The 22,168-nt window shown below is 44.5% G+C and overlaps 1 protein-coding gene across 1 annotated transcript in view; it reads left to right on the top strand.

Annotated features, from left to right (window-relative positions):
- The window catches only part of AP4E1 (adaptor related protein complex 4 subunit epsilon 1), a 139,519-nt gene that overhangs the window by 116,488 nt on the left and 863 nt on the right, over positions 1 to 22,168 (top strand). The window contains exons 23-29 of the mRNA XM_064485605.1: positions 316 to 538; positions 9,228 to 9,339; positions 9,870 to 9,999; positions 11,385 to 11,612; positions 11,718 to 11,806; positions 18,504 to 18,644; positions 21,574 to 21,612. The gene's annotated coding sequence lies outside the window, so the exon portion shown is untranslated. The remainder of the gene's footprint in view (positions 1 to 315; positions 539 to 9,227; positions 9,340 to 9,869; positions 10,000 to 11,384; positions 11,613 to 11,717; positions 11,807 to 18,503; positions 18,645 to 21,573; positions 21,613 to 22,168) is intronic.

Here is a 22,168-nt window from a genome sequence, read left to right as displayed (position 1 = left end):
TAGAAACACAAAATATTTTAAAATCACATTTTTAAGCAAAGAGAAAAAAGTAACAGCAACATTTGGATAAAACTCAAAAAACAAATAGCTGGGATCATTTATAAAGTTTGGCTTCATAGCTTTGCAGTCTGAAGGAAAAACAATGATGATAGCGTCAGAGAACGGAGCATGTTGGATTGAAAAGGCATCCAGCTTCCTCTAAGGGCTTTGCCTAGATTCAACAACAGGAAATGTGAAACTTTCTCTGTTCCCTTAGACCTCCTTTCCTGGCACTTGGTGGAAGCTTTTTTTGTTTTTGTTTGTTTTGATGGACAGGTGGTCTGGGTTGAAGACAGAAATACCACTGAGACATCTATGCATCTCAGTACAAACACTACTGGAACGTAACAAAAGTAGACAACGTACTGGGAGTGCACATCTACAACAGAGATATATCCATCAGTCATTCGATCTTTGCTGAGTACCTAGTACATTTCAGCCCTAAGATGAAATTCTGGAGGGCAGTGGGCTGGTCTATGGAGGCTGAAAGGTCTATGAGGTGAGTCTTTAATAAACTACATCTATTCATTTATCTGTCCCTATATTCAGTCAGAGTATATTTCTGCAAAAGGAGGCAGACAGAATGAAATATTGAATGTGGAATTAAACAATGGAAAAGAGAGATCCAAACTAAATAAGATCTCCATTCCAATTTCCTATGATATGCAATCTGTTGTCATGGGATAGCAAGACAAAGGGAAATGACTGCTGGCACGCATGTGTATTTAATGAGGAACATTAGTGGAACATACCTTATCTGTCCTCCCAGGGTGGAAAAAATCTGTATAAGAGAAGGAAGTCCTTAAAATAGTATCCCTCAACCATTACCCCCAGAAAAACAGTGAAATCTGAGGTGGTGAATCTCCTTTATAGACCAACCCTAGTATATTTCTTTAAAAGAAAAAAAGAAAGAGAAAGCTCTTAGAAAAGAGGAAAGGACTTCTGTAGTCCCTCTGGGTATTTTTAGAAAAATGGCATCACTTTGCAGATTTGAATCTAGAGTCTGAGAGTTATAAACCACTTTCCTCAATGTTTCCACTACATCTTTTCAGCCTGGCTACTCTTTAGACACAAAAATTTCTAACTCTTATGGGTCATTTCTTAGCTTCAGCTAACAAAATCGGTGGCTCTTTTTAGGGTACTTGCCTGTCTGGTGGGAAAAGCATACCTTACCTATTTGTAAGGTGTCAAGAAACAGATAATAAAATAGATCCATTTCTGCTAACACAGTAATACTCCTTTAAGCCAAGCCAGTGCTATGACTCATCTGCCTGTCTCCTTTTGTGGGATGGAAAGGGAGCTGTCTGCAAACCTTCAGCAAGCAGCCTCGAGAAGGGAGGGAGGTTCCTCTCACAAGCCAGGGTTGCTGTTCTGCTTCAGAAACCCACAGGGTTCTGGAACCCTCGCTTCTCTGGGCTGAAGTGGCCCTTAGTACTTTGGAATGAGATCTTGGCCAGGACAGCCCAATTTTTAGTAATTTGTCTCAAGGTAAATGCTGGCACCAGGGAAGCTTCTGCCCAGAGCCAAGGTGCCCTCCATGGGACTCTAGGGAAGCTGGACAGTCGGGTCTGAGCTGGCTTTATATCCATCTGGCAGAACAAGATGTTGGAAGACAGCCTTGGGAGAGGGAGCTTTTTAAAATTTTTTTTTTCTGGCTAGCAAAAATAAGTTTTATTCCCTTCTACCACCTTATTTTGAAAGCAATGTGCATCACTGTAGAAAAATTGGAAAACACTTAAAAGCAAAAAAGAAGAAAATTTGAAAATCCATTCATAATTCCACCAGTTGCAATAACTGTTAACATGTCTTTTGAAAAATTTCCCTCTTTGTGTGTAGAGCATTCTGCTTTTGTAACTTGCTTTTTTCTTTTAACAATAGTGATCATTCCATCTACTCTCTGACAATATGATTTTTAATAGCTGCACAATATTCTACTGTATGGATGTTCCATAAGGTATTTAAACAATCCTGTTGTTGGGCATACAGGGTGTTTCCAATTTTCCGCTCAAATAGACAGCATCAGTGAACATCCTCATGTCCACATCTTTGCATACATCTTTAATCAGTGTCTGTGAACCTTCAGCAGCCTCCTTTGTCCTTGGGAGAAAGAAACAGGACAGAAAATTATAGCTAACAAAATAATTGTTATATATCCTGAAACTTGAAGTTTATCAAGAATTTTAATGAGCATGATCCTTCTTGGCAGAGGGTGGGTTAGTTGGGTTCATTTTTGCCTTTATCAAGCATTGATTGAGCCCAGAGGGAGTTCCTATAGGTTGAGGAGAGGAATGGACATCCTTCTACATTTTCTTTGTGGGCATTGTGTCTTCTGCACAGGCCCATCCATGTGCAGGCACCCTGTGGGAGGCAAAGGTCGATGAGGCTGGAAACTTGGATATCAGGCTGTTCTCCCAGGTTTTTAGCTTCTGTGCTCATGAGCTGTCTGCAGGACAGCTTTCTGAGCAGCAAGTGCAGTAATAGTGTCTCTAAAGCACTGATTTGGAGGGAGAGGGAAATTGAGAAAGAGGAAGGAAGAAGACAAAGAGGGAGAGAGAAGTAAACTCTACTGGCCCAATATTTGTTTGTCCCAGCTTCCTGTGGGGTTGTCTGTAAGTCTTTTACACAGCTGGACCAGGATCATAGGTTCAGCCTCGCTGGGAGTCTTCCCGATTGCATATGGTGTCTTGTTCCACCTGTGGCATTCACTTTCGGGGCTGTATTGGAGCTGCTGTTAAACAACCCACGGCTCCTCTGTGGGCACCCTGGTTGACTGTGTTAGTTGTGTTCTCTGTCTTCCCATCTTCCTGGATCCTTAGCTCTGTGATGTGGAAAGGGGCAATTTATTCCCACTGGGGAGAAGAGAAAGTCAAGACCCACGAGTCTTAAGCAGCAACTAGAGTCCCTACAGGTTTTAGGAAGATAAGAGAGTGCCCAAAGATTGGATAGGGATAATACTGCCCCAGTTTTCAAAAGTAAGAAAGGAGTGGAATTCAGGAATAACAGATTGCCGTTCTCTAGCAAAAATCTGGAGCAGACATGTTTATAAACATTCAAAGAAGAAAGCGATGATCACCAGCAACCAACATAGGTTCATTATCATGTCCCATTAAAATGACCATGTTAACTTTTTAAAGGGTCATTAGGTATATAAATCAGGATAATTTTATTCAACTTTAAGGCAGCAAGTATTAGTTAAACACCCTCTGTGCTTCAGGTACAAAGTGAAGGGAACTGACTGCCGTGGATACTGTATGTTATGGTTTAAGTAAAGAATCTGATGAAGTCTTGCGTAATTCCCTTGCTGGTAGATTAATCTAGAACTGGTTGAACAGCACTACCTGGTGAGCTTTGATTCATGGTTCTGAATCAACTTGGAGGGAGGCCTCCCGTTGAGTGGCACAGAGCTCTGTCCTGGGCTGTGGTCTAGTCTACTCTTTTTTTTTTTTTTGCCCTTTAAGTCAGTGTTTTAGAGGATGAATTTGGTTGTGCTTATCAGATATATAGTTGCCCTTCTAGGAGTGGTCAGGGAAGACTTGGAATCACATAGAAAAGGGACATGGGTCTTGATTGTCTGTAAACTCCACGAGTCAACAGTGGGATAACAGCTGCCTTGCTACAAGAAGGGCAGGAATAGTCCTCTGTATTTGAGCTGGTACTATGGACACCAGGGGTCTTGTGAACATCTGATGCCACATTTTAAGGAGACAAATCAGAATGCTTCCAGAGGAAGGGAACCAGAACAATGAAGGCTTGAAAAACATTCTGTATGACATTTGAGTTTCAGGCTGAGAAAGAAAGAAAACAAGACATGACTGGATGGGTGTATTCAAATGTGTGAAGACCTAGACCCTAGGCTGATGCAGTACTAATAGGTAGATGTTATAAGAAAATAGAACTTGGATCTAGGGCCGGTCCTGGCCTGCTTGTCATCAGATCCACCCTTTCCCGTTCTCTACTCTGAATAGAGGAGGGGCTGACCCTTGCAGGCTGTGTTTGCCATCCTGTAATCTGTTTTCCAGCTGGATCCAGACAATGTGAGGCACTGGCAGAAGATTGGAGGGCAGGGCAAGGGAGAGCCGGGATATTCTCTCCAATCCTCTACCCCTCAGTTCTCAGCACCTCTGACAGTGGGTGTCTCTCCTCCATGGCTCCAGCTCCCACCAGGTGGACCCACTGTAGTTTCAGCTTCCATCAGATGACCACAGCCTCTGGGTTCCAGTAACAGCACTGCCCCCCTTTTGTTCCTCCAGCCCAAGGTGGCAGTGGCTTCCTGCTGTTACTAATATCTAGGTTCTCTTACTGTCCTCTGGCTTCTCAGCTCTTCCATCACCTCTATAGCCAGTTCTCTGTGTTACTCCTTTGAAAATTATACATTTTCAGAGTTGAGACTAGAATTCAAGTCTCCTGACTCCTAGATCAGCACTCTTCATTTGATGTTAGCTCTCTCCTCCTGCATATATCTTTATTAAACATCCACCCAGGGTTTATATTAGTCATTCTTCTGATTTATGGGAGGGAAAATTGAGTCTCCTAAATCCTTTTTAAAAAAAAATCTTATAATTATGTGACAGCCTATTTCAATAATGCTTACTTGCTAATTATTTCACAGAACAAATAATGCTCGCCAAGTGTTGAGTGGAACCTTTTCTGCCTCCTTTCAAAGCATTTTCTACTTAGAAAGCTAAATACATGTTCCAATCTGGAAGATTCCATTTATGTAAGTCTCTGATTTCATAATGTGTGTTGAATCGAGGGCTGTAGAAGAGGGAGGGAATGTTTGAGGTCACCTAGTCTAACCCCATCACTTTAGATATGAAGAAACAGGTTCAGAAAGATGGAGTGGTTTGCCCAATGTTAGAGGCAGGAGTGGGACTGGAACCCAGGTCTCTGGACTGAGTTCAGGACACTCATCATACCACCGTGCTCCTTTATGGGCCAATTACTCTCCTTCACTACATCCAGTTTTCAATCTGCTTCTGCCTTCAGTTCCCAGATCTCTTCCCCAGTGCTGATCTTTCCCCTCTTTGCAGCTCCTAGTTACCCGTGTTTTAGTAGCCCATCTCTACTTGGCATGGAATTCTCAAAAGCAGGACTCTACCAACCCCTCTTTTAAATTTCTTTATCTCATGAACAACTTCCTTTGGTTCCCTCCCCTCTTACCCCTTCCCCTTCTTTTCTGGATTCTCAAACTTTCTATTCTTCTCCCCTCTCTAGCCAACATTTTCTTTCCCACCAAGTCTTCTCTTGGCATTGTCCTTTAATTGGTCCCTCCCTTTTGTGTTCAAAGCCAATCTGCCCAGTTGAAGCCATCAGCACTTCTAAGGGAGGAATCTTTCAAGCGCTGGATCTGATTTCTGGTTGCCAAAAACCTTTGATCATTCTCTGAGGAAAAATATAAATTCATGTCATCTTTTGGCAGGACTCCTGGGCCTGTCCTGGTTACTTCCCTGGCCTTTTGATTGTGGGTATGATCATCTGAACACCTCAAACAGTATAGCATAGATGAGAAATCCTCCCATAGCCAAGAACATAACATTTATTTTAGTTCAGACCATTAACACGTTTCATCCCATGGGGATTTCCAAAGTGTCAACTTTTTCCTTTGGCTGTCAGTATCAATGTTAGCTGGTTTTTAGATCTTTCCAAATTTGTGTTATCTAGACATGCATGAATGGTTAGATTTATTGAGGGTCTTTCAGGATAACATCATTACAGTACAATATTTGAGTCACAGTGACCTTGTTCAAATGAACTAATCCTATCCCCAAACAGACACATTGACACCGTATTTCCAGTTGGCTTAATTATACTCTTTTATCCTGCCAAATTTTGTGTTACTTTCTTCCAGTGTGGATTTTGTCAAGTCACATACTTGTCAAGAATCCAGGAACTCAGTTCACCCTTCACATTCCTGTAACTCACACTTTTTCTCTTGGTGAAGTTGATAAGGCCAAGGATCAAATATTGGGCTTCTGTCTCAGAAAACAAGTGCAGGTTCTGCTGCAGGAGTTAACAGGAATAGGAGGTGGCCCAGAGGAAAGAGGGCAGCCTTGGACACCAGGATCCTAACCCCACCCTGCTCTCCTTTCCCGGATACAGAGTAGAGATGGGGTCAGAACAACACTGACTCTCAGTTCCAAACAATTGCATTTTCCCAAAATCTCCATTGTTACCCAAGGTGTCAACAGTTCCCCAGACTTGTAGTCTTTAAATTAGTTCTGTGATTTTTGTCTTACTTTTACTTTGGCATCCACAGTCCTATTGAGTTCTAATGCTATTTCGTCCACAAGTCTCTTCATTTCACCCTTTCCTTTACAAATCCACAGTCTCCCTCCTCCCAGCTCTCCACCTGTGTCTTGATTGCTGAACAACACTTTTGCTAGCCTTGCCTAAATCCCCCTCTACCCAAGCCAGAGCTTGAGGTCCCTCAGCCATCACTCTTTTTCATCTGAGAGCTTACGTCTTTACCATCCCGCTCTGCTCCCTACGCACAGGAGAGCCTTGAGTATGTATCAAAACAAAGAACTAGCCAGAGTCTAAGCAATGATGTGTTTGTTCCACGTTCACCCCATTTCAGTCTTTCCATGCCTCCTGCCTTAATTTCTCTGGCTCTCTGTTTGCTGCAGCTCTGTCTTTGGTGTTTGGGCACTTCGCATCCCGCTCCCTCCTCCCCATCCCCAGGATAAGGCCTGTCTCCTTCCTGCCAGCTGGGATGCTTTGCTGTGATGGCTGGGGATGTTTTGACTCTCTGGCTTGGCCTTAGGCACTTCTCCCCAGAATTGCCCTCATGGGAACTTTGGACCAGCATGCCCTGGTATTTCTGGAACCGACATTTTCTTGGCTTTGCCTCTGGACCACTAAATGTTGGGTAATTTCTGCCGTGTTGGAGTGAAAACACCTGGAGTTTTGTCCTGGCTGTTCGTGAACTTGATGTGTGACTTTAAATAAGTCAGGACTGTCTGTCCCAGCCCTCTTCAGTTGCCAATTCTGAGGACCTTCAGCTTGCCATCCTGCATGCCTTGAACATACCCCCCACTTCCTTGCTAATGCCTGAGCCTGTCCTGACCAAGTCCCTTTCCCCTCATAAGGTGAAGGAGGGCACAAGTCTTGTTTGTGACCTGGCATCCAGCATGCCCTGGGTCCCTGTGGATTCACTGACCCACGGTTTCTCCTTTGGCTCTGCCTCACAGACTGTGTAAATCAGTGTACTTGGGTCTGGCCTTCGGTTCCCAGCTTGCTCTCCCGTGTTCTTCTTGGGATGGTCGCGCCACCTTCGACACTGACTCTGAGGTCTGACCATTTCCTATTACTTGAGGTGACACAAACAAGGCAGTTTTTATCTCTAGAACATTTGCCTAGTACCACCTGCCGTTTGTAGGCTCTTTGCTTCAAGGTGAATTTGATTGGATATTTTTGAGTGGCCAATTTTTTTTTTAAAAACCATCAGTTGTCTTACAGCACCTTTCCAGAATATAACCAAGGACCAGGAGAAGTCAGAAAGTAAAGACCCTTGAGCTATCAGAAAAGGTGTCTTTTACTTAGAGGGGAGTCCCTTAGGCTCTCACTCATTGTCTAGTTTTCTTTCCTTACCCCCAAATTCTGTTAGGTGTGAGAACAAAAGTGGTGGGGAGTGGCCACTCCAGGCAGCATCAGAGCCAGAGTGGAGGAGCTTCTGTCCTCACCCACATCCCCTGGGCACTCACTTCCCCTCTGTCCTACTGGCTCCCCACTGCAAGCACCTGCAGGCTTCTAGGAGGGTAGGGGACCTAATGGGAGCAACCGTCAAAGAATGGTAGACAGAATTTGGAAACAAAAACCTAGGCTTCCGCCCTTTGTATGGCACAGATCTGCACAGTCCTGTAGAGGGCCCAGGTGCCCACTGGGGTAACTTTCACCTGTAAGTAACGCCCCTGTCTGGGCTGCCTTCCCTTTCCTGTTGCTCTCCCAGCCCCCTGCTGAAGCTTCCTGGAGTCACCTCCCAAATAAACAACTTGCTCTCAAATCCTCCTCTCAGGGTCCATGTCTCAGGAAGCTACCCTAAATCACGTGGCAAATATAAATGGCCGAGAGATGATGGAAAGAGAAAATAGAAGACCTTTGAAAAAGCAGAGGCAAAAACTAAAGTATTGGGGTCCAGGGTTCATTTAGCAGGGACCGCTGGGACAAGAGCATGCCACACTGAGGGCTCTAGTGGTGATCTGAGGATAGTGTATTCTCTCTTGGAGGCTGGGGAAGTAAGTACAACACTTTAGAAAGGTTTCTGCCTGAAATAGTAAAAGTAGGTTGTGATGCTGAAAGGAATAGTTCATTGGCTCGCTAGATGCCTGAGTTTCCCGGATGCCCCTTTCCCTGATAGCCAGGGTTTATTGGGTTTTCAGTTGAACTAAAATCATAGCTTTCAAGCTTCAGAGCTCCTGGTTCCCGCAGTTTGGTTCTTTGAGATTTGTATTCTTCATGTTTTTCGTAGTCTTTGATTTCATCCCTTCCCATCCCCTGTTTGCATAATGGAGTTCTCTTTTAAAAATCTGCCTTCCCACAGAAGCCCCATTCCCCCCTGGGCCATTTCAATGGCCTTTCTTGTGCACCATTGTCTCATTCATGGGGTTTGGGGATTCACTCTGCGTTCAGTATTCCAAGGGCCAGTGCACTGAGATTTGTACTTCTGTTTTGTTTCCAATCCAAATTGATTATTTTTTTCAGTTTTCATCCAGATGTTTGATATCATGTAAACACAGCTTGAAAGTGTTCCTGAACTGCTTACAGATGTATACCAGTGAAATCCTTTCCAAATTATATATAATGATGCTCTATTTATATCTGTGTCATAGTCTCTGGTTTGAGTTTTAACTATAAGACTAAATTGGAAAGAAAGTGAAAAATTCACATGTGTGGGTGATTTGTCTACTTGATTAAAGACTCTGGTTATTTGAAAATATTCAGGAATTGACATAATTTTCCACTAAATGCTAGCATGTCTGCAGCTATGGTGTTATAAACTCAATGTTTGTGCCCCCATTCATGTGCCGAAGCCCTAACCTCTGATGTGATGGTATTTAGAGACGAGTTCTTCTGGAGGTGATTAGGGTTAGTGAGGTCATGGGTGTGGGGCCCTTATAATGGGATTAGTGCCCTTGTAGGAAGAAACACCAAAGAACTTTCTCTCTTTTTCTCCCTGTGCTCACATAAAGAAGGGGTCATGTGAACACTCAGTGAAAAGGTGGCCATCTGCGACCCTAGAGAACTCTCACTGGAACCTGACCATCCTGGCACCTTGATCTCAGACTTCCAGCCTCCTGAACTGTGAGTAAATAAAATTTCTGTTGTTTAAACACCCATTTTCTGGTATTTTGTTATGTGGCTTGAGCACATGGGGACCCAAAACTGTTAATCCATTTAGTGTATGGTCACTGTGACTCTCAAACCTGCTCTATACTATTTAGACCAAGCCAAGACTTCCTCACTTGGTGTTTGGCATCAGAAAGACCCCTTTAAGGCCTTTAGATCTACTTTAGTAGATCTAAAGCCTTATCAAAGGCTTGGTTGCAGATACAGTATTTATGGGTGATTCCATAAAGGATATTATAGCAGATTGTATTTTCCTAAGATGGCAGCAACAATATCTCCCATCCACATGCTTATCAGCAATGTGACCTTAACAGGTCGCCTATGAAGAAGTGGGGTCTTTGTCCTCTCCCCACAGCTTGAGTGGGCTTATGGCTTTCTGGTAACCAACTGAATGCAGTGAAAGGGACTTTGTATACTTCTGAAGCTAAGCAAGAAGTATGCAAAGATACAGCTTCTGTCTGGCTCTCTGGCACTCTCCCCTTCAGAGCCCTGAGTTGCTGTGTAAGAATTCCAACTACCTTGAGGACTCCATGCAGTGAGGAAGCCTTGGCCATGTGAAGAGGCAGTGTGTGAGCTCTCCTGTCCCAGCCAATAACCAGATCAACCACCAGACTTGTAAGTGAAGATGCCTTCATTTTCCAGGTTTTGAGTTGCCCCTAGGTGAGTCCCCAACATTGTGGAATGGAAACAAGCTACCCCTGTTGTACCCTGTCCAAATTTCTGGCCCATAAAATTATAAGCAAAATAAAATTGTAGTTGTAAGTTACTAAGTTTTAGGGGAATTTGTTATGCGTCTATAGTAACTGGAACAAATGTACATTTCATTGTTTCTTGTGAGTAAAATCTCACCCCCGGATCAAGCCAGACCAATAAAAACCCACCTTGTTTGGATCTTTCTTGAGCAGCCCTCAGGTGTGGTGTCCTCGTTTGTACCAACAGGCAGGATCAGAGGCAGCTCTTCTGCAGAGATACTGTTGAGGATGGGACAGAGTTCACTTAGAGCTTAGTGCAGGGTGTTTCCTGGAAACAAGTGGTGTCTTGCAAACACTTGCAAATACTATTATTGCTCAGTTTTCCCTTTTTGCTTTGGCTTCTTTGGAAGTACAGGACTGACTTCATGACTAATCTGTAATACCTAATCTAATTTCTTTGTATCCTGCTGTATCTGTTTTTGTAAGCCCCCTAACAATGCTTTTGGAACAAGGTGGGGTATTAATGAATTAATGGGGGAATGAATGTGCCTCAAATCACTCTGGTATTTGAAAGTGTTACGTTATTAGACTGAGCTAGTTCCAACATATAGCTTCATTATAACTAAAAAATCAAACATCTTACATTATCTAAAACAAAAATACAAGAGCCAAAAGGGGCCATCTAGACCAGAAGTTAAAAGAAATATTAATCCACTACAGAGTAATATAGCATCATTTATTAAGCAAAACAATGAGGCATTTAGACAGGCAAGTGTATTTATTGAGCCCCCACTAGCTCCCAGGCATTTTCTAGATCCTTTACGAATGTAATTTAATCACATTTAATCATGATAGCCCCATGGACGTAAGGTTATCTCATGTTGAAAATGAAAAAAAAAATGAGGCTCAGAGAGGTTAGTAAGCTTGTCCCAGACACACAGCCATGTGAGAGAGCTAGGGTTCAAACTCCATTCCCTTTCCAGTTACAGTGGGGGTTGAGGACAACTTGGAGGCCCACATGAGTTAGGATACTTCTCCAGGCATAAATCAAATCCTGTTCCAGTGCAGACGCATCTCTTTCATGGGTATGGGGTTTTGTTGCAAGTGGTCGTGGCAGAGGAGGGCTCCAGTGTCCTGGGGTACAGCAGGCAGGAGAGGCCCAGCTGCTGGAGGAGAGGAAGCAGTGACATGCCTGCAAGGGACAGCCTCTTATACAATCCCTGCTTTCTGAGCCCACACTTTCAGAACGGGTGTTTTATTTTCTTTTTCCCCTTCCATATTATCACCATCATGCTCCACCCTCTTCAGGAAAATATTGTTGCTTCTTCAAGGAGGCTCCCCGGAAGACCTCTCCGATGTTGGCCACAGCCGTGGGTGAGGTTTCTGTCACACACACCAGTGTGGCAGCCCTCTTGTTTCTGGGCACTGTTACACGGAGAGGTATTTGCCATTTCTCCCCACATATGGATGGAAACTAGAGAAATGCCTTCTTGGTATTGGAATGATTCCTCTCAATGGATTCAGCCAGGAGATGGGGTAAGGGTCATGCCCATGGGCTTCTGGGTGGGGCCTGCACACCCTTGCGTTTCACATCAGGAATCATTCATGGTAATGATACCCTGCTGCTGCATCTTTTCCCAGGAGGTGATTTCAAGCACCAGAGAGAAGAAACCCTGACCTGTGGGCAAGAACTCCATCCAAGCCCTAGCCACCTGCTGTGGTTTATCTGGGTAATGCCACTGAAACTATGACTTAAATCCTCAAACTTCTCTAATGACTTGTCTGCATAAATGACCTTCTGAGAAAGCATGATGTGGTTCAAGGGATGTGATTTGGGTAAGCCGAACAGCTTGACACCTTCTGCCCTGCTGGCCAAGGTGCCTAAAGTCCCACCGTCAGAGATTCAGGCCACTGAACCAAAAGGGTTCAGTGTACGAGAGCCTCCTAATAAAAACATCCCTGGAAGGATACCTGCAGCAGGTGCACGGGAGCCCCAGGCTCAGCTGCTGCCTCCTCTGTGCTCAGCCCCTCCTCCCCGCTCCCAGTGCACTAGCAACTAGCACGTGTGACCTGCATTTGCCATGCGTCCTCAGCCCTGGTCAGTTCTGGAGCCAGCTCAGATGTTAGTGTCCTTCACTACCAGCAGATGGGGTTTGGCAGTTCACTCACTCACTCCCTCATTTATTCATTCACTCATTCATTCATCCAGTTTTTATTGAGCAACTACATGCTAGACATTTGGCTGACCCCAGGGATGCTGGAGTGAACATGGTCCCTGCCCTCGTGCAGTGTACATAGTGGTGTAGGAGGTAGACAAGTTCATCAGTAAATGTGTCCTGGGTCAATGGTGATGAGTGCTATGAAGAAAATAAGGAGCCAGAGAGTGAAAGGGATGGGGGAAGGTATGTGATATTTCACATGGGGAGACAGCGAAGTTCTCTTGAATGAGGTGACAAGCTGTATGCAGTGAGTGTGCCAGTGAGCCAGGAACACGGGGAAAGGCATCCCAGGCAGAGGGAGCAGCTGGGGCACAGGGTGTGCCGGGGCCTAGAGGCCCCGGGAGGCATGTAGAAACAGTAGGTGAGGAGAACAGAGAAGGTGGTGGGCAGGAGGCAGTCACTCCTCCTTCCCTGTCCGAGTGCCTGGAAGGCTTGGAGTAAACCCTGGCAGACAGCACTTGCCAGGCTGCAGCCTCTCTCTCAGAGGGCCAGGGAGCTCTATCCAGAGCCCCAGCTTGCCTGAACCAGGCCCTGGAAGCTGCCTGCCAGGTCCCCTGGGGCTGTTAACACTGCCCCTCCCCTCTGCATCAGCAAGTACCATCCTCTGCAAGTAGCACCCCCACCCCCCATGGCCCCTAACACTCTCACTTGGCCACCCCTCATCCCCACCCCTGACACCAGGGTGGGAGGAGGTCACCTTGCAGGTTAGTTCTCCTCAGCCCCAGCCCTGCTGAGTCCCAACTTCTGTGGCACTCCCCATGTTCCCAGCCAATCCTCCGACCCTATTCCTGGGGTTGGCCTGTTTGCATGGAATCACTGCAGGGGAAAAGAGCTATGAAAGGGCTTGTGAACAAACACCTTCCACCTCACAGTTTTGTCCAGGTCCTACCCTGAGTAAGCATCTCCTGCCCTTGGGAAATTCATTAAGTGCTTGGTATGTGCTAGGCATTGTGCTTTACATGTGACAAGATTTCCCAATGAGACAGGTTTTACTAAATCTAATCCCCATTTTACAGATGAGGAAATGGAGGCCCAGAAAGGCTAAAACATTTGCCCAAGGTCACACGGCTGGTAAGTGGTAAAGTTTTGGTTGAAACCAAATCTGTCTTTCCCCAAGGCCCGTCCCAGAAAAACAATCAGAGTTGAGTGTATTCAGAAAGAGGTTTTGAATTGATAGTTGTAACAGGGCTGGCTCTGCTGTCCTGGATGCTCTCCACCCAGGCCTGGAGGAGCTGATCTGTGCATCTTGCCCACATTGTTCACCCACCAGGAATGGAGATCCTGGAAACTCTCCTGCTGTCCCTCACCAGTGACAGCTCTGCTATGCCAGCGCCCAAAATGCTGCTGCTCCTCTGGCCCAGAGTTCCCTGATCACAAAGAGAAAAAAGCCTGCATTTGTAGTACTTCTGATGTGTAAATGTTCTTTTTCCTGGCCCTGCTACCTGACCTCTTACATCAAACTTTGGCCTTCGGGGTACCAAGACTTGGGAACACAAAGCTAATTATGGCTTGGTCTCTGCCGTCACAGGCACCTCAAAGAGAGGACCTCTTGAGATGGCTGCCCTGACCCCTGTTTTCCTGAGGAAAAGCCCACATTGCTGTCTTGCCCCGTGATTCCCTTCAGATCGGCAGATACTTATTACGCACCTATTACCTGTGAGGTTTGGTCTTGGGTCTACTTAGAATATAGAGAGAAATGAGACCTTAGTCTTAAAGCATCAATTAGATAGACTGGGGACTGGAGGGAGAAGCAGCGTACATGGAAGATAAGTGCCCCAAAAAGCTACTAGCTGACAAAAAAGAGCTTCTTCTTGCTTAGCTATATGCTTAAAAATAAAGCAAAAGTTAAAGACAGTGTTAATAAGATGAGTCTGAAATGATATAAATTTTTTTCATATAATATTCAAACTGCAAATTATTCTTTAGTAAACTGTTTTTTTGTTTTTGTTTTTTGGAAAACTTCCACATATATCTAACATGGGTCTTTGAGAGATTTTCTGTAAGTCTGTTTTTGTTTGTCTCCAGATGTAAAACTCGTAGGGAAAGTAGACACCCTGTTTCTAGGAGTAATGGCAAAAACAGAATTGTACAGGTTCCCTCGGTTCCTTTAGAGATGGCGCAGTATAATTTGTTTTCTGTTGCTGTGTGGTTCGGATCTCCCCACTTCCTCAGGGATTGCTGGTGAGGCTCCTGACCAGTCTGAGAGGGTCCAGCCGTCCCCAGGGGTGCTTCGAGGAGATAATTTCTTCAGGTGGCATCTTTGGGCACAAGGAGGAGTGAGCTTCTGGAGGGGAGTGTGATTTGGAAGGTGCCCAGAATCCCCCTCTGTCATCAAGTGTGGCCTCAACAACCTGTACCTAAAATTCCATCACTAAGTGTTTATTCCCCTTGGTGATGTTTTCAAACTTTTTTTGAGGGGGTGATGGAGCAATGCAATGGAGTTCTTTCTGCAAATTAACTCTGGTATCAAAGGCCTGGATGACCAGAACTCAGATGTGCATTAGGGAGCTCCCTCACTTTGCATTCTAGACATCCCTAGACATTCCCCCTTTGCCATGCTACCTATTTCTGCAGCCTGATGAAGCCCTGGGTGTGACAGTCTTGTGGTCTCCTCAGCTTTTGGCTCCTGTGCCCCATTTTCTCTCACATCCATCCTGATGCAGAGCTCAGCCACACTCCAGTTTCCACCAGGTGCCCATCATGGCAAGGGTTTCATGAGTTTTGCAGCCATCCCTTAAGATTTTGTGGAGATCAAAGGGGAGTTCACTCTGCTGTCAGGCTCACCCCTTTGTCCTCTGTCTTCTCTCACACCCCGATTCTCCTGGGGCTCCAAAATCTTCTCCTTGCATTTAGATTACCCACTGATGGCCCCAGTTCAGCTGGCCCCCCTGAATCGTCCACTCCCCCACTGAACATGCTTCTCCTGCTTCCAGAAAGACTCCATCATCTTCCTGCTGCACAAGCAGAAGATCAGAGTCACCCTTGCTGCTCCTCCCTCTCTGTGTCTCATGTCCAAATACCAAGTCTAGTCTACCCTGAATATCCCCATTTCTCCAGGCTGGATGGAATTCATTATGTAGGGGTAAGTAGGAATAATCTACTGGTGGGACTGGGGGCTTGTTTCCAGCTATAGGTGCATGGCCAACATCCTGGGTTAAATTTGAGTATCTGTTTACTTGGGGTGACTTTTGGAGGTCAGTTGATGGAGATTATGGGCAATGGCTAAAGTACCCCCACCCCTTCACCACCACAATTACTTTTCTTTTTATATATTTATTTATTTATTAAAATATATTTTTATTGAAGTATAGTCAGTTTACAATGTTGTGTCAATTTCTGGTGTATAGCACAATGCTTCAGTCATATAGGAACATACATATATTCACTTTCATGTTCTTTTTCACCATAAGTTACAAGATATTGAATATAGTTCCCTATGCTATACAGTATAAACTGGTTGTTTATCTATTTTATATGTGTTAGTTAGTATCTGCAAATCTCAAACTCCCAATTTATCCCTTCCCACCCTCTTCCCCCAACTGGTAACCATTTGTTTTCTATGTCTGTCTGTTTCTGTTTTGTAAATAAGTTCATTTGTCTTCACAGGTACTTTTCTTAATCTCCACCCCACTGTCCCCACTGTAAGGCGCAGGACAACTGCATGGCCTCCCATCCAGATTCCCGGTCCCTCTGCTCCTTCTGGTCCATTCTCCACACAGCCTTTAGGACTGGGTTTCTGGAAGCTGAATTCAATCCAGTTGTTCCTCAGCTTACTAGTCCTCGCTGCCCTTCAGCTAAAGACCCAAATCCTTTTCATGACCCACAGGGACCCCAGTCTGGGCCTACCTCTCCAGCATCACTCTCACTGCTCCCAAGTCCTTGTTCTTCATTGGAGCCACAGGGACCTATGTTTAGTGCCCTGCATGCACTCATGGTATTCACACAGGCTACTCCATCTGTCTGTAATGTTCTCCATCCCCATCACCTGGGGAAGCCCTCTTTGTCTCAGCTTAATCTCCTGGTTAGACATCACTTTCTCTGGGATGGGTCCCTCATGTCATAGGCTACCTACAGGGTGCTGGCTTAGGGATTTTTTGCTGACACTTAGATTGAGGGCTTCCCTTGCTGACAGTATGTGGCAGTCCCACTGTCCTGAAAGGCCAACCTGTCCAAAGTTGTATCCCTAATGTCTGGCACAGGTTTGCCACGTAGTAGGTGCTCAGTAAATATGTGCTGAATAAATGAGTGAATGAATAAATGAGCAGAGTGCCAAAACGGTATTTCCATATGAAAATAGATCTCGTGGTGTTTCTTCTGGAACAGAGACAACAGGCGGGGGGAGGGGTGTGTGTGCATGGTCATTAACCTGAGGTTGCTCTGAGACATTGCTGGAGGATTAGAAATACTGTGTGTAAAGCCCAGAGCACAGCACCTGGGACTCAGTAAGCTTTCACTGAAGGACACTTTCCATCCCCTCTTGTCCTCTTTATACCCAACTTCCCCCCAAACCCTCAACCTCTGACAACGAATTGAATTAGAGACAAGAAGCAGAGAGTTCAGAGAAGCGGGTTTCTGCGCCTGGGAGGGAGAAACTTCTAACAAAATATTCTGGAAATGGAATGGGATTCTGGTGACATCCCTTCCCTGAACTCATATGATGTTGAAACAGAGGCCCCACATCCCAGAGATGTGGGTAGGGGGTGGGCCAGATGTCTTTTAGGTTTCCCTGCCTCTCCACGAAGCTCTGAATTCTATTATGTCATTAAAGAAAATTCTTTTGTTGCCTTGATTTAAAATAGATGTAGAGATGCTGCAAATTCAAGTATAAGAGAGATCTCAGGAAAATCACGTTACTAGGAAACCAAAAAGGTTCAGCATTCTTTCAAGAGAATTTCTATTCTGCCACCATATATATTTTTCCTGGGGTCTTGCAAAACCAAATTCTTTATCTGTGGCAGCCTTCTCTGGGCCGGACTCCCTCCCACAATGAGTCTTGGCCATTGAGCACCAAAAGGCATTTGTTGGCTACTGCCTTTCCTGCTCTTTTAGGTATTAAGGCAGAAAGTTTTCCAGCATACTTCTTATTACAAGCACGAGTGTGGATTTATTCTGGACATTTTGGGCTTAATCAGTAAAGCATATGAGATGTCTAGGTCATCCTTTCTCAACCTTGGCACTATGACATTTTAGTCCAGATAGTTCTTTTGTTGTGAGAGGCTGACCTGTGCATTATATGCTGTTTTAGTAGCATCCTTGGCCTCTACCAGTTAGATTCCAGTAGCACCTCCCCAGTTGTGACAACCCAAAATGTCTCCAGATGTTGTCAAATGTCCCCTGGGGAAGCAAAATGACACATGGTTGAGAACCACTGGTTTAAATAAAAAGACTGGCAGTCAGTCAGTCATCTAGATGCTCTGTTGGTCTGGGTAACTAACACACTGAACCTGAAATCCAGTTTTTCTGACCTTATAACATGGGCTTAGGATGCAGGATTAAAAGCAAGGGTCAAGAAGCCAAATGACCTGGATTCAAATCTTGACCCTCTTACCTCTGAGCTATTAGCTTCTGTAAGCTTTAGTTTCCTCATCTGTGAAATGGAGCAATAGGAGCATTTACCCTACTGGATGGTCAAGGGATTAAATGAGGTAATGTTTGTAAAGTGCTTATTATAGTACCTGACACTTAATAAGGCTGCAATCCATGTGGCCTATTACTGTTTGTGACAAAAATTTCTCAGGCTGAAAAAGATGATTGTTTAGCAGATAACTTAAAAACCTGCATGCATTCTGCACTAGACAGCATAGGCTAAGTACTGTAACAAACAACTCTGAAGTTTAAGTGGCTGAACACAATAAAAACTTATTTCTCACCCGCCCAATAGTCCATCACTGGTGTTTCTGGTAGGGTTGCTCTCCTGGGTAGTGCCAAGCAGTGACTAGGGGTTCCTTCTATCTTGTGGCACCTCTACAAAGATCCTTCCTGAGTATGAATGTTCTGTTAAAAAAAAAAGACTTCTGGGATCAAGTAAATTTGAGAAATAATGCACTTACACCTTCTTTCTTGGAGATTCAAAGTTTTCATTAACAAACGAAGGACTCTGATGAGCTCTAAAGTGAAGAAACCTGCTGAACTTTGTTTAACCTAGTGTTTCTCAATAAGTCAGATCTATTTGGGCATCTCACTCCCCCTTTTTTATTTGCCCTATCAGCTATTAGCATCCCATGGAACAAGTGCCTGTGGAATGGCCAGTGGGAAATCCGAACCTTGGTTTTGAGCAGAGAAATGACGTGGTCTGACTGGTGTTTCAGGAAGGGAATTCCGGTCTCAGCTTGAGGGATGGTTTGTAAAGGTGAGTGACTCACGAAGGAGGGTTTTGTCACAAGGACAGGGTCCTGAACCAGGGCAGTGGCAGGGGGCTGGGAGAAGAGGGACTGGAGATTTCACGTGTCTTAGTCTGATCGAGCTGCCATAACAAAATACCGCAGGCTGGGTAGTTTAAATGACAGGCATTTATTTTTCACAGCTGGGGAGGCTGGGAAGTCCAAGATCAAGATTCTGGCAGGTCTGTGTTCTGGGGAACTCTCTTTCTGGCTTGCAGATGGCCGCCTTCTTGCTGTGTCCTCACACAGCGGAGAGAGAGCTCTGGTGTCTCTTCCTCTTCCTAGAAGGACACTGATCTCATCAGGGGGGCTCCACCCTAGTGATCTCATCTAAATCTGATCACCTCCCCAAGGTTCACCTTCCGATGTCATCACAGTGGGAGGTTAGGGCTTCAGTGTACGAATTTTGGGGGGACACAAACATTCAGTTCATAACAAGACATTTCATTAGTAGAACTACTTGGACTTTGCAGGTAGGTGACTGTGGAAATGAAAATGTCACTACTGTCTATCTCATGTGACAGAAAAGATAAAACACAGAACTTGGGGGTTTGGAGGGAAGATGATGACACTCTGACATAGGTGAGATCATCTAGGGGAAATGTGTCAAAGAGCAGAGCAGAAGGCTCCGGGTGGCATCTGGTGTGGCTTGGAAATGAGCAGTCAGAGGGGAGGGAGAAGGGCTGGGGCTGCAGCCTGTCCCAGAAGCCATGGAAACATGCATTTCAAGAAGGCCAATGCAGGTATTAAATGCTGCAGAGGAGTCTTCTAGGAAAGGAAAAGAAAAGCCACCATTGGATTTGATCTACATTTAAGAGCACAATGTTATAGGGTGGGGAAGTGGGAACTGACTTCAAGGCTTAAAGAGGCAATATAGCTGGCAAAGGGTGGACACCTCTCTGGGAGGTTTGGCTGGATGGGAGGGGGTGGGGGGATTTTAGGGGATAGAGTTCTGAACCTCTCTGTTGGGAAGGAGGCCAGGAGTAAGAAGGAGACAGAAGACACCAGAGAAAGGGGCCTGGGAGAGGGAAAAGGAAGCCATGTTCTCTGAGACGAGAGCAGCGGGCAATGTTGGGAGTAATGCAGAGAAATTGTAAGATGAAAGGCAGGAAAATGGAGGGAGTTCTCTTTCTTTTCAGGGGTGTAGACAGCGAGGGCATATGTTAGGACACAAGAGGAAGAAGGGATGTGTGAGAGGTGCTTCTGAAGAGACACCGCTAAGCTCCCAACACTTGTTTTACAAGCAGATTTTTTTTTTCCCAAAGTGGAAGCATCTTTATTGCTTGTGTTGACCATGAATAATATTTATAAAATTCCTAATTATTCAAAAATAATAGACAGATGATAGTGAAAATTGAAATTTGCTTATGAGCTCACATTCCAGAAATAACCACCATTAGGTATGTATCTTTTCAGGTTTGTCTCTCTCTCTCTCCCCATCTCCATTTCTCTCTCTTGTGGTTTTGTTACAAAAATGGGATTGTGCCTACTGCTTTGCCCCCTACTTTTAAAAACCAATTCTGGACATCTTTTTATGTCTATTCACATGATTCCTACCTTTTCATCATTTTAATGACTGCACAGAATTCCATTTTATGGATACATCATAAACATTTCCATGTAACCTTAAATTACATGGTTTTAAATGTTTTAAGGGCCAACTGGGGTTACACCCACTCAGGACTAGGCACACATAAACATTTCTGAAGACAGAAAGAAATCAGCCACAGGCTCTGGTGTCTTCTTGGGAAACAACTCTGTTGTTCACAGCTGTTCCTTACTATGGTTCCTTTAGGAGCTGTTTGTTCTCACTTTTATAGTTAAACATAGTTTCTGCAGAATCATTCTCAGAACAATCGCTCCTTATAATATGTTATATTTTATTTTTAAATGAAGACACACTGCCTCCTCATACGAGACATTTGGAAGAACTCAGCAGCACTTTTGCGGCATTCCTACCAAACAGGCATTACTCTGAATCTAATGATGACAAAATACCAGACAAACCCAACTGAGGATATTCTAACAAAGTAACTAGTTACTCTTGCAACTTTTCTGTAAGTCTGAAACAATGTCTAAAAAAAATTTTTTTTGAATGAAACTATAAATAACTCTTTCATTTTTATTACTGCCAAAAGACCTAGATATGCAGTCTGAAATGTTTACTTGGAAATGGTTGACTCATGATTCATTAATCTTCAGAAAAATCGCAGAAATTTAGCTTTCTTTGTCAGTGTTGCAGATCACTCATCATCTTCCGTGATCGGCTCCGGTGACACAATCAATCAGCTCACCACTCTCTCCCACGCTTAGTCTCCTCTCATTGAATTAGTCCTTCCATCCACTGACTTCCCAAACATCAAAAAAACCCCCCAAAAAACAAAAAAAAAAACCTGTGTATATTCTATCTACCTGACCATGATGTGTATCTATAACATTTCAGGGTCGGATCAGTAATTGTGGACATTTTCCTAAAACTCCATATTTCATCCTCACCCCGTCGTACAGTGATGGTATAATAATATGTAGACTTGAATACTCCCTTCTTTCATCTTGATTAGGAGAATGCTGTCTTTATGCCTCAACTTTTGCTCCCTATGTTTCATTCTCAGCCTCCCTGCCTCCAGCTCAAAGCTTAGGAGAATTTCCATCTGTCAGAAGTGTTCCGAGACTTTTACGATATAGAAAGATTGGGGCAGAGAGGTTGGAGGAAAAGGGGAAGAACCTTGACCAGAAAATGGAACTCTAAAGTAGTGTGTTTGGAGGAAGAGAAGGAACAGAAACAGTATTCAAGAAATGTTTCTGGGAGTTATGAATGGGAGAGAGGGGAGTAAAAGACTGGAATTCTTTTTGTTGTTAACCTTTACTGTTTGGACTGTGATTTTTTTTTTTTTATAGTAACTCCATATAGAGGTTGGACACATGGATCTGGGATTGGTAAGGGTTATGTTATTCCTAACCTTTCAGCAGCTCCCTTTTGCCTACAAAATAACTTATAAACTCTTTAATCTTATCATTCAAGCCCCTTACTCCATCCCTAATCTGGCCCTTTGTGACCTTACATCCCTTGTAGGAATGCTACTCTCTAACTAAGTTGACAGACTCACTGTCCCCCAACTAAGCTGTGTGCTGTGCACACTGTGCCTTTTCTCACCTCTCCCTCACTTGGAGTCTGGCTTACAAGTCTCTCTTTTTGAAAACTGGCTCCCCTGGAAGCCCTAGGCTTGAGAGGGTATCTCACTTCTCTGTGTACCTACAGCACTCCTTGGCTCATCTTGCTCTGTAGTTCTTACTTTACCATCTCTTCTTGTTAGCTACCTTGTCCTGTGTGTGACTGACCTCTCACAGCAGAAGTGCCTCCCCCACAGTGCTACCTCAGTGGCTGACACTAATGGGCGTCACATGATCCATGATCTTAGTGACTGCCCCATTTGACTAAACCACTTCCCACTGCCTGACTTTGGCAGCCAGAGGCTCTCTGAGCTCTAATTCT

This window comes from Camelus dromedarius, chromosome 5 (genome assembly GCF_036321535.1).
Source record: "Camelus dromedarius isolate mCamDro1 chromosome 5, mCamDro1.pat, whole genome shotgun sequence".
NCBI classification, from domain to species: domain Eukaryota; kingdom Metazoa; phylum Chordata; class Mammalia; order Artiodactyla; family Camelidae; genus Camelus; species Camelus dromedarius.
Note: the sequence above shows the minus strand (reverse complement) of the source record. Positions and strands in the feature narration are given on the sequence as shown.